Raw genomic sequence first — 6,000 nt, 5'->3', positions numbered from 1 at the left:
GACTGTGAGGGCGACACACTAACCAGTTGCTCCACCAGGCCACCCTGAAAGGGATGTTTGTCTTAAAATTGCTTTGGAAAATGTGCAGACAAATACATACCTGTCAACTGGTACGTTCTCGCCGTAATTGGTACAACTGAAAGCCCATTTTTATATTGGTACGCTGTACACATGAAAATGGTACGCTAAACGGTGATTTTGAGAAAAAAAAATAAATTAAGGCACTTTCTAGCCATTTTTCACCATCCGCCATTGTTTCTTCCCGGAAACGCATGTCTGCCAAGTGATATATGTACCGGCGCCTCTGATTGGCTAAAAAAAAAAGATCATGATAAACATTTCGTTTTGTAACACTTTCACCATGTGATTTCCGTTTCCTGTTCCCTTGTTGTTGGAAGCTGTTGTAGTGGAACTTTGAAAGCAATAAACACATAAACATACATTTTCTACTTGTTGTTCGTGATTTTTTACAAAAAAGTAAAGTGGTAAGATTTTCCATGTATTTATACATATATGTAAGGGCGAAAACAAAATTTGGTAAGATCACAAATGGTTCGAGGTTGACAGGTATGCAAATATTTCTACAGAAGGCTGTACATTGAGAAATCTGTACAAATTGTATTTCTAAGTAGCTACGCATTACATACATGAGAATTATCAGCTCCTTTGACCTTTAAGAATCCATGTTTCCATCTCTCACAATGAACGAAAGTGTTGCTGTGGAAACGCCTTCCTATCATTGTGCCTGTGACTTGTGTCAGCAGAATGCATTGGGAGATTTTGAGGAGAAATAGAAAGGCATTGTTGTCGACGTCAAAAGCACAAGTCCTTACCTATAAAATATTCCTTTGTTGGCAAGCCCTTAGTGGTCGGGCAAATGGTACACCCCCTGAGGAATGCTTAGGCTGCTTGGGACTTAAACATCCCTGACTTCACTGTCACGCAACGGGGAATCACTGGCAGTCATGCACACACTCTTTGGCGAGTATTTACCGTGAGGAGAACTGCCGGGGGGGCCCACTGGATGAGTGGCTAACGTGTCGGCCTCACAGTGGGAGACCTGGGCTAGAATCCTGGTCGGTCAACCTGTGTGGAGTTTGCATGTTCTCTCCGGGCCTTCTTGGGTTTTCTCCTGGTACTGCGGTTTCCTCCCACACTCCAAAGATATGCACGGTAGCCTGATTGGGCTCTCTAAATGGCCCCTAATTATGAGTGAGAGTGTGAATGGTTGTTTGTCTCCTTGGGCCCTGCCATTGGCTGGCCACCAATTCAGTGTCACTCTCTTCTGGGCCAAAGTTAGCTGGTATAGGCTCCAGCACCCCTTGCGACCCTAGTGAGGATAAAGCGGTTCATAAAATGAGATGAGATGATGTAAATATAAACTGCCTGTTGTGTTGCTCCTTGGAACTCTCCATGGTGCTGAAACACGGGGATTAGACATTTTTCATTTGCAGGACACATTACAAATATTATACATTTTGGGCAGACCGGTGGAGCGAGTGGTTGGCGCGAGTCGTTGGCGCAATTGGTCGCAGAGCTCTGGGGTCCTTGGTTCAAATCCAGGTCACGTCCACCTGTGTGGAGTTTGCATGTTCTCCCCGCCTGCGCATGGGAGGGTGATTGGACACTCTAAGGTGCCTCGTTTTTAATTTTGTTGTGGTTTTGTCAGATAAAAATGGACATTTGGAGTTAAATATTTTTCTTAATGAACAGCGATGAATTCAGAATAAAACATTTATTTGAGCTGAATTTAGAATGGTGTCTAGTTTTTCTTTACATTTGAGATAATTGAGAATGTTAGTTCACCTTTTAAGATCACACTTAACACAATTCACTATTGCATATTCAAGTTATTTTGCCACATTCAAGCCACATATCTTGCACAAGGAGGTCTAGTTTCTCCACTGATGCAGGCAAGTCTATCTTAAGGGGACTTCAGTTTTTAGATTAGTTCAGATGAAAGTTTAATGATCCCTGTGGAGATGTCAGGTCATTAGGCAGCAAAGGGAAGGCTGGGGCACAGAATTCCTCAAACAGAGTATTTTACAAGAGGAGACTTCAATAAATGAACCACCATTCTTATGTTCTCACGGAAATTATATTTTTTTCCAGAAATGTCAAAATATTATAAGTCAGACTAAAATATTTTCTTTTTGGTGATAAGAGCATGGCATTAGAGCTAAGGCCAAACAAGTGCATCAATAATCTCAACAGGCAGTACTTTTCTTGTTCACCCAAGCAAACAGTGCATGTGAGAACAATGTGTGCAAGATTTATATTGCCACTGATGCCAGTGACTGTGGCATTTGGAAATGGATTACACATGACTGAACAAAGAAATGTTAGACACAGATGAAAACACAGAAAAAGAGACAAACATAGCATGAGGCAGGAAGAGAAGAGAGTCTACAAACAGAATTGAATAAGGTTAAAGAGAGACTTATTATTGTCTGTTGTCTTCCAAATCCCCCCACTAGGGTATTTGTCCTCACAACGTCTGAGTGTTTACCAGGTTCATGCATATATTTGAACATGCGTGTGATAAGAGAGATAAAATGTTATTTAAAACATTTGCTAGCTGCAGATTAACCTCTGAATATATTTTAAAGGAATAATCTGTTTTTGAAAAAATTGAAATAAAGAAATGTTGTTTATTTTATGGTGTTGCAAAGAACATACAACATGTTTTTGGAGTGCGGTGGAGTGACAGTACGGTTTTGCTTCTACAATTTTGGTGTAATTGTTAAAAAGAGGACTGAGAAGATATAAAACTACATAGACCTCAAACTGAGTGTAAGGTTCAGCGTGGCGTGTGGAGGAGGCTGAAAAAGAGATAAAGTAAAGTGTACACTGCGAATCAGGTCAGGGCAGAATCCTCACTAGAATTCAAATCAATGCCTCTCAGATATGGGTCTATTTTATTTATTTATATATTTTCACCATTGATATAACGTGTAATAAATAGGCTGAGGTTGCAAAGATAATTTCCCCACCTGGGTAAAAAAAATCGCATGTGTTAACTCCACCAAGTGTCTATCTGTGCACGCGCCTGGTCCCCCAATTCATACCAGTTGGACTTTTTCTCTCTTGTATCGAGACGATATGTAAGTCATTTTATCACCAGTAGAGGTCACTGTTAGCACTGTTACCCAAACTGTCTGTCGGTCTGTCTCGCAGGGATGAAATGACGGTGTTTTGTGAACTACACGCACTAACACACACTACCACACGCTAACACGCGCACCTCGCACACACGCACACGCGCACAGGAAAAGAGAGAGAGTGAGAAAGTAAAGCACACAAGTGAGCCACTCTTTGCCTCCCCTCCTGTGCGCAGTGCTTTCGCCCGGCCGCTCCTTCCTTCCTCCCTCGTCTCCCTCAGTTCCTCCACACAGCTGGCTCGCTCCTCTTTGGATGCTGGGAACCTGTCATCTTCCACCCTACGCACTGGACCAACATAATTCGGAAGCTGGAACGATCCACAGCCCGTTTTCATGGTCTGAATTTCGGATTCCCAGCCCGGCGAGGAGGAAAGTCGAGGTGCGAAAAAGAGGCTCTCCATCCCCCGAGGGAATTTATTTTACAGTAAGCAAGTGCAATGTCATTCCAGTTCACTTGGACCCCTTTTACTCATTCCCCACAGCAAAAAAAATAACACCATTAACATCATACATTTTGATTGTAATTGCCAGCAATGAATATGTGTGCGCGTAGCCTGTGTTTTTAAGGAAAAGTGGGCATCAATACCAGATGTTTTTTGGCCATGGTCTTCCTCAAGTGGATTTCGGTTTTTATTACGCGTTAAAGGGCTGTGGCGTGCTCGCATTGATCGTGGGAGGAAAATGGAAACCCCCTTGTCAGAGAGACTCGCCACCCATCCGTCCATCCATCTATCCATGCATCCGGGTCGAAGCTGGGGGTGCGCTAATGCAAAATCTAAATTACTTTCAGATTGACCTAAATTTGAGCGACATTGTAAGATTATAATGTGCGACAGTGGTTTATCGAGTCCAATCCTCGGTGCTTTTGCGTAGGCTTTTATAGAGCGATGTGAAGACACGATGGAAGGAAGTGTTGTTGTGTGCTTCTGCCATGAGCCTTGTGAGGGGGGTGCAAACACACCTTTTAGCCAGTTTATAGCCACAGCCGGGGCCTGTCTCTCATCCACACATAGTGAAAAAGAGCACTGCGTGTTATTAACACCCTTTCTCTATAACAATGTGGAGTAACTACATCTCAATATGTACCCCAAATGATTGTGGATCTGAGCATTTGTTTAAGATTTCTAGTCGATTGTGTTGTGTGACCGGGCAAATAGGTAGATCTGCAACTGGGTGTTGAGAACAAAACCCTGTCGATTTTCATTCACACGTTTTGATCTGTTTTTCTTCCCGTGAAAAAAAGATCAATGCTTTGAATTGTTGCAACTATGCATTTGGTGGAGTTATCAAACTGGAGAAATGAGGGCCAGCCAGATTTTGCCTTGGCATTATTTCAACTAGCCAAGGCAATTAACCCCCAAATATTTTTTGATTAAGTGGCAAATGTACACATTCTATCACCCTACAACACATATATGTTATATATATATATATATATATATATATATATATATATATATATATATATATATATATATATATATATATATATATATATATATATATATATATATATATATATATATATATATATATATATATATATATATATATATATATATATATATATATATATATATATAATATATATATATATATATATATATATATATATATATATATATATATATATATATATATATATATATATATATATATATATATATATATATATAAAATATATATATATATATATATATATATATATATATATATATATATATATATATATATATATATATATATATATATATATATATATATATATATATATATATATATATATATAATATATATATATATATATATATATATATATATATATATATATATATATATATATATATATATATATATATATATATATATATATATATATATATATATATATATATATATATATATATATATATATATATATATATATATATATATATATATATATATATATATATATATATATATATATATATATATATATATATATATATATATATATATATATATATATATATATATATATATATATATATATATATATGTATTTAAATATATATACATACATAGTATAGGGTTCAATCTCAGGTTTGGACTTCCCTTCGGGTAGTTTGCATGTTCTTATTGGGCTTCCTTGGCTTTTCTCCGGGTGATTTCCTCCCACATCACAAAAGCATGCTTGGTAAGCTAGTTGAACACTCTAAATTGCCCCTAGGTATAAGTGTGACCATGAATGTTTGTACGTCTACTTGTGCCCTGGGATTGGGTACACAAATTTAGGGTGTCCCATACCTGGTGCCTGTAGTTGGCTGGGATAGGCTCCAGCAATCCCCACCCCCTCTGCAGCCCTTGTGCAGATAAGCGGTTGAGAAAATGAATTGCAATGAGCCTCCCTTAGGTACCTAGGCCCATCTCTGAATTCACCCTACTTTTACATTGTAAGCCTTATTACCGAAGATCCATGGTGAACAGTAGAGAGAACCCACAGCCAAGTCCCTGGTGAAAAATCGAGGAAGCGCACTGTAGCATGGCTCACAGCACTTTTAAGAGTGTGTTTTTTCTTTTATCATCAGAATTTGTTGCGCTGCTGCAGCTTGCATAGGTTTCATAAAGTTCAATATTTATAAGATGATGCCTTTGCCAATAACATTAACTTGTTAGTGAAATACATGATGACAAATGAAGCTGCATGATGGTGTCGTGGCTCACTCCCTTAACTTTGGTGCAGGCAGGCGTGGGCTTGTTCCCCTCTGGTGGCCTTATGATTGTGAGTGTGAATCATTGTTTTTCTCTCTCTCTGTGTGTCCTGTGGCTGACTGGCGACCAGTCTTGGGTTTAGTCG

The 6,000-nt window shown here is 38.4% G+C and overlaps 1 protein-coding gene across 10 annotated transcripts in view; it reads left to right on the top strand.

Moving 5' to 3' along the window:
• The first annotated feature begins 3,303 nt into the window (after positions 1-3,303).
• The window catches only part of ctnnd2b (catenin (cadherin-associated protein), delta 2b), a 117,610-nt gene continuing 114,913 nt past the window's right edge, over positions 3,304-6,000 (top strand). For 8 of the 10 annotated variants that reach the window (XM_077723601.1, XM_077723606.1, XM_077723597.1 and 5 more), the window contains exon 1: positions 3,305-3,585. The gene's annotated coding sequence lies outside the window, so the exon portion shown is untranslated. Of the gene's footprint in view, positions 3,586-6,000 lie in introns of all 10 variants that reach the window. The other 2 variants (XM_077723596.1, XM_077723605.1) reach the window with 2 other exon arrangements.

Source organism: Stigmatopora nigra, chromosome 9, assembly GCF_051989575.1.
Source record: "Stigmatopora nigra isolate UIUO_SnigA chromosome 9, RoL_Snig_1.1, whole genome shotgun sequence".
In the NCBI taxonomy this organism is placed as follows: Eukaryota; Metazoa; Chordata; class Actinopteri; order Syngnathiformes; family Syngnathidae; genus Stigmatopora; species Stigmatopora nigra.
This window is presented reverse-complemented; position numbering and strand designations above follow the sequence as displayed.